A 12,323-nucleotide genomic window follows, 5' to 3' on the forward strand; every position below is an offset into this window, starting at 1 on the left:
AACATCATAGCTACATTTTCAGAAAACCACAGCCTACTTACAACCGAGGCAGTACAGAAGGGAAACTGAAAGTAGAAAAGAGAATCACAAGCTGCAAAGGCAATTCTAGTAACAAGTCATTTTAAAAAGCAGATGACCAAGATAGAAAAATCCCAAATTAATATTTACAGTAAACTTTGCTTTTAAAGTTGTGTGATAAGTTAGTTACTGAAGATTCTGTCAAAGGGATTTTCTTCAGAGTGAAGTCCTAGAGTATATGGAGGCCGTTTTGTCCTCTAGCCTGTTTCTAAATAGAAAACACTGATTCTGCTCACTCAAGGAATTCCACCAAGCTCAGAGGAGTGACACCAACAACAAGTGAGGTCAATATATGATCCATTTCTGAATTAAGATGAATTCATAACAGGAAAGTCATGCAGTCCCACAGTTCACACAGTCAAGGCTCTCGAGAATGCATTATGAAGCTTTTCTATTTTTTTTCTATTCTTTTCTTCTTTTAACAAAGCACATGGCTTTTGGGTTCAAGTGTGCAAAAGCACCAGAGGACTTGTATGCACCACCTCATATTCAAGAGACCTAAGTACTTGGGAGTAAATTCTACAGAAATTAGTTCTTAAATGCTGGAGCCGCTTTTTCTCTCAAACCCTCTGCCCAGATAATGCTATGCTGCTTTCTTGGGAGTTTCTGACCCACCAAGGAATCCACCTGTGGTAGTGGTTGAGTGGGGCTGTATTCAGTCAGAGCACACACACACTGAATTAAGGAAATCTGCATTTAGCCTTACAACTGTAAGCTTTTACAATAAATCCCAATGCAATTTATCTCTGTAACTTGCCTCAGGACAGAGGTACACATTGCCTAAGGATGGGCCCTGGAAAGTGCAAGGGGCCCTGCATCACTGGGCAGTGACAGAGGAGCAGGAAGGCAGCACCCTGCTCCTAGTACGGGCAATGTCTCCAGCCTCTCCCAGTTCCCTCCCAGCTTCCATGGGAGCAAAACCAGCTGCTTAGGAGCCCTGTTTATTCATCCGAAATCCTGTGGATGATCCTGGACATGGCTAAAGGGTGAAATGTAGCTCTGAGTGCACCTGCAAGTGATTCCAAGATGCAAGACATGGAACAGGAAAAAGAAGTATCTGGCACCTAGACATAGGTGGAATGTAAATTTTCCGAATTAAAGACACTACAGTTCTACAGAAATCATCAGACGAGAGGACTCCTGGCAAGTGTATGTATGTAATTTTATAAAGAGCCTTAGGGAATTAGACACCCAATTCCCTTTCAATCTGAGAGGCTAATTCCCTTCTCCTCCTTTGAACATCCACCTAGGTTATATGGGATGTCATTAGGTTTCCTGCTTCTCTCCTAAGGGTAAAACAACGAAGGCCATTTTTTTGCAATGTACAGAATTGGATTTCCAAGGTTCACTTCTGGAGTAAGGACAACCACCTCATAGTTCAAAAGTAATTACTTTTATCATAATGACGCCTGTCCCTCAACTTAGTTGTCCTGAAATCAGAAAGCACCTTCTGTCGGTACACATGGTCCTCACCATCTTCTGACTCTTGCACAGTTCTATTTCTCTGAGCTCTCTTTATGCCAGCTCCACTTTTTTTGTACTAAGTTCCTCTGTTCTAGAATGCAAAATACTTTTCAGCAATTTAGACAAAAGAGCTGGACTGCGAGAGGTATGTGTTCTTACAGGAGAAGTCTGGAAGTCAGCAAATTCATGTGGTTCATTTTGTATGTACAGTTACTTGACCCCAACTCCTTTCGCACCCATATGGTAGGAAGGATTATTCTTCTATTCATGCCTCACAGTCTTTTAATGGATTTAGGGCACAGCTCTTAAAAATGTATAAGAGAGACAGGCATCACATGATTTTGCTATGGATATTTTATGAGCAAGTCTGGGTGCGCGCTTGAAACAAAAGACTGCACAATGTGCTACCAGGGCAGGATCTGTGTTATTATGTCTTGCATTCAAGGCTTCTGAGAAGTCTTGGGCAAGAAAAACAACAAAACAAAGGCATGGGAGAGACACGATGATCTAGTAAATGGGTCAAGACAGCACCGATACGTTGCACTCATTGTTATTAAGACCTATAATTCAGTCATTAGTCAGAGTACAAATCCGATTTAGGAAGCAGCAGCCTGTCCTGTCCTTTTTTATTGGCTGTTATTTGGGGGTTGCATTTGTCAGTTAATTGACTTAAACTACTACCTTGAAAAGATGATACTAGTACCTAGGGGTTTTTTACTTCTGCACCTCCAGCAGCCATCATAAGATGTTTTGGCACCAAGAACCACTTCAGCCATTATTTATCAATGGAGTGATTAATTTACATCTGGAGCATAGACTTTCACTGCTACTGGACTGATTAAAGGTTTTGGTTAACATTTTTCAAAGTATTCAACTGACAAAGAAGACATCAATGATGTTCAGGCATCTGAATCTTTCAGATATGTTTTCAAAGAAACACACCTAAGGGAATCTGGTTTCCTGAGGAAGCTGGGATGTGCTCAGTACTCGGTACTTTCCCATTTCCAGCTTGACTGCAATTCCTTTGGCACATCTTTAGGGTAAGATCATACTTACTGAGGCCTAGGTCTACCAGTGGTTACTAAATGCAACGGGTTGGATGCAACCTCCAGCCCAGCAAGTCCTGAAAACAGCTGATGGCCAGACACTGGGAGGGCATCCCAGGAAGGAAAGCTACATTCACGGTTTCTTACCTTCTTTCCCTAAATATCTGTGATGACTGATCCCCTCGAGACAGGACATGGGTAGGGTGGCCCCTTCTCCTAATCCAGTACCAAATTTTCCTCTTTCATATTCTAATCACTGTGATCTGCATGAGCAAGAGCGTGATGAATAAGGACGTGATACTGGATCCAGACCTTCTCCCCTAGGGAGAGTTTCCACTGTATGCAACAGTGACAACCCAAATTCTCTATCATCAACTTCAGCTTGAGCTTGCAGACACTGGCAGGTGGTGTTTTTTTCTGTGGGTTGTAATCTCATTCATCACGGTGGGCCTATACACGAGAAATGAAGCACTAAACCTCTTGCAATGCGTAATCTATTCCTTTAAAAAGATGGACACAGGATGGAAGCAGGGATACAGCGCACTATTCACTGCTTATCAGCCTTTCCAAATCTACTTCTCTCAGCACCACTGCAAATACAGCAAATGCTATTTGTATTTTCTTTATTCTATTCATACTGTTTTCACTAATAGATAACTATAGAGCAATACACTCGTGGTGCATTACAACTGGAGAGCTGAAGGAAACTGCAAAGCTAAGTACCCAAATACCCAAATTCTAACTGCAAGCACATGCATATACAGGCAGCACCCCATCTACAGCTAAAAATGTCAGTGTTTTTCTTGTAACCTTACTCAGAAATGAGCTTTTAAAGAATCAGCTTTGCCAGAGGTACTAGATTCAATCTTCTGTTTCAGTGCAGATTCATCATCAGGGAGGGCACGAAGGAATTTTTACACATTACTTTTACACGGCACTATCTCATTTTTCCTATGGGGACATTTGAGCCTCTTGCAATATATTCAATGGATCCACGGTTTATACAGCAACCCCATAATAATACTTAGAACATACACAGTCTTTTGTAAATATTATCTTATTATACCAAATGTAACAACTTCTATTTGCTATTTATGGGAATGCTCTTTCTCAGGATGCTTCCTGGTAGAGAAATGTAAATACCTCTGAAGTGGTAGTTTCTATAGAAACTTATTTTTCCATTGAATTGTAGAATAAACAGCCTAATTTCTACTTTGCTTTAAATCTCACAGAAACCTGGACCATCTTTTCAAAGTGGCAGATAATAATACTTTGCAACTCCGTAACCATTTATGTCTTTGAAGCTTGCTGTAAGTATGAACTACTTAGGCCTTCAGGAGTATCCTTAGGTAAAATCACTAATCTCACTAAGAAGGGGAGGTAAAACAGCAGGTAAAAGACTTTATACAGAGTAGGGTGTCACTGCCTAACAGCTTGATGTGCACTCACAATTTTATTGCTGGCTCTATGACAGTTCATCTTATCCCAAGCTCAGAAATCCTCAGTTTCACTCCCATCAAGAAAAGGTCTCTCTCAGTAGTAGCTGTAGAGTGAGGGCTGAATACAACCCCAAAACAGACAGCAAAAGAAGTAGTATTTCTCAGAAACTCCATTGGTTTTGCCCAATGGATGTGTGAGGAGTTAGCAAGTTCATCTCAGGGTTGGCAGTGCCGCTGCACAGCAAAGCAGAGCATGAAACAACACTGGGCTGGGGCTGGTTTGTCTACAAGACTTCTAGCTTTCAAGAAAGCTAATACCGGGAACCCATTTTTCTTGGCATCGACACAGCCTGAAGAAGCTCCCACAAGAGCGGCAGTGAGGAATTTCTGTCCTCCCCTCCGCCTGTTAGGGAATGCTGTGCCCCTTAGGTTAGTTGAGGAAGGAAGCTGAAACTTAGTTGGGCTGAGCAACCACTTCTGATTTTTTTGTTACAACACTTTTTTACAGGGAACAAACACAACATTTAAAACACGGCCCCACTTGCCCATGAACGATGCTTTCCAGCAAGGAACCTGCAACAGAGGTGTGTGTCCCCAGACCCCTTCCCACTGCCCTGTTGGGAAATGGGGGCCATTTCTGCTCCTTAGGCTGCTATGGAAAGCTGCCTGGGCATCAGGCACTTCAGCCCCCAAGGTGTTTAGGTGCCAGCTCTTCATGCGGCTAATTGTGCTGCACATCCGTGTTACCGCCATCCCCAGTCCTGCACAGATGCTGTACGTTAGTGCTGAGATCAGAGCTGTAGGAGTCGGCCCTCCTCCACACACCAGATGGCTTGCTCTTCTGCGTTTGTTTTTAGTGCTTACCTATCTGCTCCTCGACTTCTGCTAGTCATGTGAATTTGAGAAGGGGAAAAAAGAAAAGACTTCCCCAACAACTAACAGGAAAAAAAAAATCAAGACGTTTCCTTTTCACGTGTTATTTCAAAACACAGAGAATATACTCAGGAAGCATTCTGAACCTTCTCAGAAAGGAGAGAAACCAAGAAATAGGGCAGCCAGAGATGTGGAAAGTTCCTCAGTATCCTAACAGTGTGCTCAGTCAGTGCTCCCTCTGCCCCAGAGACAGAAGGAGACACACTTCAGACCAAAAGACTACATTGCCTAACATTTTGGCTAGCTTCCAGCTTCACTGCATAATAAAGAGCAGGTATTTTCCACTTTAACCTTCTCCTTCCTAAAACAGTGGTATTTAAAAGGTGGTAAATCTGTCTAAATTTAGCAATCAGAATCTATCATCTGATTTCACTCTCTTACTTTTAGGAATGGACATGTTTTGATTTTATCTAAACAAAACAGCTTGTACTTTTGCACTAACTTTGCAATAAATAAACATGTAAATATATAAATAAATAGAAACTAGTGCAAGTGAGGCATTTTACAAATGTGTGATATTTCTTCTCTGGACTTTTTCAATCCGGTACAATCCTACTAACTGTTGTGATTTATTCTGCAAGTTGAATGCGATCCAGCTCCTGGGGCTATATAATTATGTCTAAAAAATTTTTCTCAAACTTGATTGCATGAAGAAGCCTGAAAGTGTGACCCATCTGCATTCTCAAGACTTGCAAACAAGAAGGCAAATGGGGAGCACTCTAAATGAATTTTTTTAAAAAGCATCTCAGAAACATCTTACAAAAGCCTATCTCAGATTTGTGGTTATTTGACGTAGACAAGCGTGGTAATGCTTACATGCTAAAATAAAAGATAGGCCATTTTATCCCTAGAGCCTTGGATCATGTCATGATAGCATTTGCACTGGTGGCCAGCACCCGGTGCTCCCTCTCTAGTAACCCTCACTTAGAATGATAAGCAGGTCAGGAGCAAATCCAAAACATGATGGGGTCAAAATTGTATCTTGTAATCAAGTTGTAGTGAAGGCAAGCAATAGGAGGCAACATCTTAGTTCACAGCAAAAGAGATATGGCAAAGTATCCATTAAAAATAGGTAGCTCTATAACAAAAACACCCTAAACTAACTATGCAAGCAGAGCTACTTTCCCTTGATCCTTCCTTTCCTGTTGCAGATCTCTCCCACCTCCTGCTTTGGGCTTCTCGGCTGTACAGCCGGTGCAACCAAAGAGCACGCAGAGGAGTGATGTGTGCCAGGTGCCACCAGTGGTTCCTGCTTCCTGCAATGAACTAAAAGGGTGTCCAGCAACTCACAGGGGTGATGGCACTGCTAATACCATTGCTGTGGCCTGCATGGATATGGCCAGAAGTGCATCATCTCTTCCAGACACGGATATCAGTTTTCAAATGAACCAGAAAGACAAGTGTTACCTCAAATAGGCAAGCTGGGTATCCTCATGGAAAAAGCCAGGCTTTTTTTTTCCCGTCACTGTATTGTCCTCCATTTTCTTCCTAGGGCTAGGGCTTGATGAACATCCATTTTCCTTTTCCCCACTGCTAATGTCTCTGTTGCTCTCACATCCTGGTCCCACTTAACTACATCAATATCCTTCCATACCACAGAACCCCATTCTCCCCATCAGCGGTTTGATTTCCTCCCCCACTTCTCCCATCGCCAGAAGCCCTATCTCCTCCTGTTCCCAGCGGAGAGCGCTTTGCTCCCCATCTGATTTGAATTCCTCCCTCCCTACGTGGGTGATGAATCATTCAGAGTAATGGCATTTTAAAAACTCTACAGAGAAGGTAGGTAGACTCAAACCTGAGTGGGAGTGCATATAAAGTACAATGTTAGTGGGTGCTTTCAAGCCCAAGACCAGAAGTTCCCAAACTTCCCTGGTGCATGAACAGTGCCTAAGGGCTGGATGCTTCCTCCTGGACTTATGTGTTGATGGCAACTACCACAGCCAAAACCAGTGCCATGTTATATATATTAATAGATAACATTTAATATTTAATCTTTATTTATCATTTATCATTACTATATCATATAATTATATGGTACCATTAACATATCATAGATCACAGAAAATTCAGAAAGAAGTTAGTTAGAAAGATTATCTAGAAGAAGAAAAAAGTAAAAATTGAAAAAGTGTGTTTCCATCCCATTTTAAGATTTGGGGGGACAGACTTCTTACCATGCAATGTTTCTATGATGTCGTTAATAGTGCACTTTCTATGAAGAACCACCGAATGTAACATTTTTCAACTTGTGGCTTATCAACTACTGTCTTTTCTGATGAAAGCGGAGTTTAATTCTTGTCTTAGCCCTGCAGAGATTATCTTAGCTCATGCATCACCACCAAAAACCCTTCTAATTACAGGGTGACTGGAAACAGTGGTCACATAGTCTCACTATAGCCCATGTCTCAGTGACATTTTCATTCTGAGTCACAATTTGATTCAAGGCAAGAAATAAACTTTTTACTGAGGGAAGTTCTGCAGTATTCTTTATCACCTGAGCACATGAAACAGAAAAGCTACAGTGTGACTTTGTCCAGAACTTGATGTGCTTAACAAATAGCATGTTGTTTAAGGACTTTATTCAGAACACCTACATGTTTTATTCCTGTTACTTGTACAGCTCTTACATGTGACAAAGAGACTAATTTTTCAACAGAGGAGGGGGAAGGAGAGGGAACAGCTTACGGACTTTTAAGCATGTCTTTTTTCTGAGAGGCAAATATAATAATAGCAATATGGGGCTCCATACCAGCTATGTCTCAGTGACTTCTTTTAAACTTGTTTAGCCTATAATTGAAGGATAATTTTTCTTCTTGCCAACTCTGTCAGCTCACACTGACATCAGAAAACCCAACAGTGTTCCTTCTGGATTATGTTTCATCACCAGTAAAGAATTCTGAAAACTAAATTTTCCTCTGTGTGCATGAGTATAATCCTTAAAATTACAGCCATGGTTATATTTGTGCAATACCCCATACCCTGCAAAAACTTTGCGGTGCATATGTACCCTGCCAGTCACTATATGCACTAGGGTGTCCTGCTTTCTGCTCCAGCCACGAAGCTACAGCTTTGCCACCACTGAAGTTGACTAGCTTGTTAGCTCAACTGTGATTGACGTTTGATGCTCAGAGCATCCCCCAGAGTCAGCTCTATGTAGCTGCATGTGCCTCTGGAATTTCAGCAGGTATAAGCTATGCCTGCCCGAAGTGAGCATCTTTTACTCAGGGAAAGGTGCATTACGCATCTGCACTGCCATCCAACTTCCATGGGTACAGATCTGTTCCAACCACCTTTTATGTGCTTTCTGCCTGACCAGGATGAACAGGGACAGAAATAAGGAACTATAGAGCTAAAACCTCAAGTCTCTAAAGAGCTACTAAAGACCAGTGTTCTCTACACACCCCGAAGTGCATTATACAACAGCCAAAAAGAGCTCAGGTTGACATAAAAATCCTACAGTCTATTACAAAACTGAGAGAAAACTTAGTAGACAGAAGGATGTCATGTTGCCTTTTCGGAGGAGTCACCTCTTAGGTTGAAAAATCTATTTAAACCCAATAAAACTTCAATTTTCCTTTGATCATGCTTTTTCTGAGTCTGATCCTGCCGCAGTTCAGATTGCCATGATGTAATTAAAGAGACCACAAGTAACAGAGAAAGCAAAATATATGTGTTACATATAAAAGTATTGAGGATAAAAATTCTTCTGAAAACTCATTTTTGAGCAAACTGACATTGCAGGTTTTTCCACTTGGATGTCAGACAGAGGCTAGCAAAATTTACAGTAACAAACATTTTAATTCTCACTCAAATCAGAGAGTGACTCAGCACGGCAAGGAAAAGCAAGACTAAATGTTGTGAAGTTTTGACAAACCCAGCCGAGGAATGAGCAAGCAGTCATCCAACTTGGAAGCAGACACAGAGTTTGCATCTGAGGAAAACTTTGCCGAATATATTTTGGAGGGGTTTTGTCACAAGGCAGTCTTACTGCAAAGTCAAATCCCACGTGTATACTGAATCCAGTGCCAAATAATTCCTTTCTGGGTATAAAACCAGTCGAAGAATTCCAGGAAGCCCTTCCTTACCAAGGAAGCTAATTCAAAGGCCCCAAATACATATGAAAAACCCCTTTCCTTCCACGTTTCTCAATCACAGGTACCTCTTTCTCGCTTCAGGGCAACCCTACCACTATTTTCAGACTTCTCATCTTTCACCCATATCCACAACACAGCTGGCCCTGATGAACTCACCGGCCCAGCCTCTACTTGTCTCCAGCTTGGGATAACTTGTACTGCTTACAGATACTGTTTCTTGAGAGCAACTCCTTAGATAACCTGCACACTCAGATAACCCCCCAGTTCCCTTCCTGCATCTCTTGACAGATCTGTCAATTTGTCCAACTTCTGGAGGAGACACTCTGAAATGAGGAACGGAGGGGTCAGATGAGGGGTACCGGAGATAAGGAAGATGGAGGGATCTGGGGGAGGGCAGGGGGAAAGGCAGGAGGTTACACAGGACCAGAGACTGGAGCTGAATCATAGTGTAAGATGCTCTGGGGCGAACTTGCAGTGTGACCTGCAAACCTCTGTGATCAACACAGCTGGCAAATCTCAGTGAGAATCTCTTTAGTTTCTACACTTTACATAGAAAAAAAGAGCATAAACATTTTTCTTCCTCTGGCTAATTCTTTTGCAAATAGAGGCAAGGTCCAGTTATAAGAAGCTGCTGCTCCCCTGTCCAGGTTCACATCAAGTCTCTGCTTCACAGATACCAAAAAGTGAACACATCATGGCTGGGAAGAAACGCTTCATTCCAGATCCAGTCTGGAGCACGAGACGAAAGCTGGCGGTCAGAGCAGCAGCTGGCATAACCTCAAATCTTCAGGAGAAGCCATCAAGGGACACTAAGACTGATCTCTTCCTCTGCCTATTGCAACACATCTGCTTGGGCTGGGATTCCAGGCCATTCCCTTACTGACAAATGTCAGCAAGCAGCGTGTGCTTTTGAAGGCTATTACATCTGTGTCCTACTCACGCTCACTCCAGCGGTTCCTGTTTCATATCCTGTTCTGATTGCTCTACATTTATCATGTAAATTAATTTCAAGTACACACAGGGGAAAAAAAATAAAGTTGGTATGCATAAAGATTATAACATATGAGAATTTGTTAGGGTTTATAATAAAGCTTACTGTTAAAACCACACTCCCACTACACAAATACATGGACAATACAAGACCATGAGCTGTATTTCAGATGGAAGTTAAGGTGCAAAAATAAGTCATTTGGTTTCCAGCAACCTTCCAACATTCACCTTCAGAGACCTCCCAACTTTCAGAGTCCTTACAAACATCACAAACCCAATAGCAGAGCCAGCAACTCTCATTCATTCAAATAAACTGTATTGATATAAATCCTTCAGAAGCAGTGGATCTCTGTGAGACAGGAACAGTGAGCAGTAACAGATATAAGCACTTCAATGAATTTGAAGGGAAACATTTCTCTCAAACAGTCGGAACATGTTGCAGAACTTTGGAAATGTCCTGTTTCTTACCTGTCAGAAAGAAATGTTTTAATTTATAATAAACAGATCTTTTTATATCTGAAGGCCATACTGCTGCATGGACATTGCTCTGACAAGACAGACTATGCAGCCCTTTTTGCCATCAGGGAGCTCCTGAAGGCTGTGCTGCCTATGCCTGCTATTCTTGAAAGCAGAGATGGGATTACAGGCTTCTGTGGGGCGTCCTCAACTCACACCCACAGAGACCCAACATGTAATTCTCTGCCGACATGATTTTTCCTACCATCTACTTCTGTGCTGGGCACTAACCCAGGGAAGTTAAAAAACCCTCCCCCATGACACCCACTCAGCACTACAGTATCTGTTTCCCAATCCTTCTGATAAGTGTGCCTGTTACTCTGTTCTAATACTGTCCCAAACACAACAGTATGCCCCTAAGTTAAACAGCAAAGGAGAATAATTCAAACTAAGCATTTACCTGCAAGCAATTTTCCAACAAAAGGGGTAAAAAGTTGTCTCAGCCCAAACCCAACAGAACATCACAGCTACTGTCTTTAGTGCCTGTGATCCTCTAATAACAGTGACCATGCCAGGACATCGAGGGCTACATTCAGCAATCAGACTTGAAATATTTCATGCAATAGAACACCAAGTGCAGGTTGTTTGGCTCTAGTTTTCATGCTGTAGGTTACAAATGTTTTGACAAATTTATCTGACTTGCAATCAGTAAATAAACAAGTCCTAAGACACTTGATGTGGGAACTGTATTTCCCAGATAGAAATACATTCCCACACCAACTCCAAAGGGAGTGTAAGTCTTCAGTGAGTAATACAATAGTGTTACTCCTATAGCCTACTCAAATTGTCTCTGAGATTACCGACATCTACCAAGCAAGAACTGCAACACACAGTTACTGCTATTTTTCTGTAAGATCTGAGAATAGACCAAACTCTCTGAGTTACTCGGTTAACGCTATAGCTTACTGTGCTAAGGGCGTGCTCCTATGAGCAATGCTTACACCTTCTGCCAACTCTAAAGGTGCAAGAGGTAGAGTATTTCCATTTAAAAGGCTTTGGTACTGGTTCTTAGTTCAAGCTAATCTTCATTGACAAACAGCATTTCTTATTTTGAAGTTGGGCTTTAGGATTCACATGCATTTCCTCTCAGTCTCTCCAAGACAACATGAAGATCTTTTTTCTTCCAACTCCCAATATGAGATGTGCCCTAAAAAAATCTCCCGGATTGTTTAAATACCAACATAAGGATTCTCCCAACTGAGGGAGAGAAAGAGGGGGGTGTATACCACATGAGGAAAAGGATTCCTCCTGCATCATCGGTTCTCCTTAGAAACTTGGAGGAGGCTGTTTCGTGTGCGCAACAACACTGTCTCTGTTACAGACTTCTTTAAAGTTGAAGAAAGCGATGTTGCGAAAGGGAACTCCTACAGTGTGCAGCTCATTTAGTCTGCCTTTAGGTCAACCCAGACGGAGGAGATAGGGCCCTCATGGCTCGCTTCACCTTCATCTCTCCCCTTCTGGGAAGGGTTTCATCAATGTCACAGAGAAGATGTTCAAAGGTACTGCATTCTTGAAGCATAAAAAACCTCTTATTTCACTGGATCAGTGGATCAGGGAGAAGGTTATTTGTGCCTATTTACAGCACCTCACAACTCAAACAGGTTGAAGACTGAATATGCAAATAAATGCATCTGAGGAACCAAAGAATATGGTTTTCTCAGTCACCAAAAATGCTCTGCTCTTTTTGATCTTCATTTATGTTTGTCTTTCTATCTCCTAAAAGAAATCTTGAATGGTGCTTATATATATTTAACTGTTTCTAATTT

This window comes from Aptenodytes patagonicus, chromosome 5, assembly GCF_965638725.1.
Source record: "Aptenodytes patagonicus chromosome 5, bAptPat1.pri.cur, whole genome shotgun sequence".
NCBI classification, from domain to species: domain Eukaryota; kingdom Metazoa; phylum Chordata; class Aves; order Sphenisciformes; family Spheniscidae; genus Aptenodytes; species Aptenodytes patagonicus.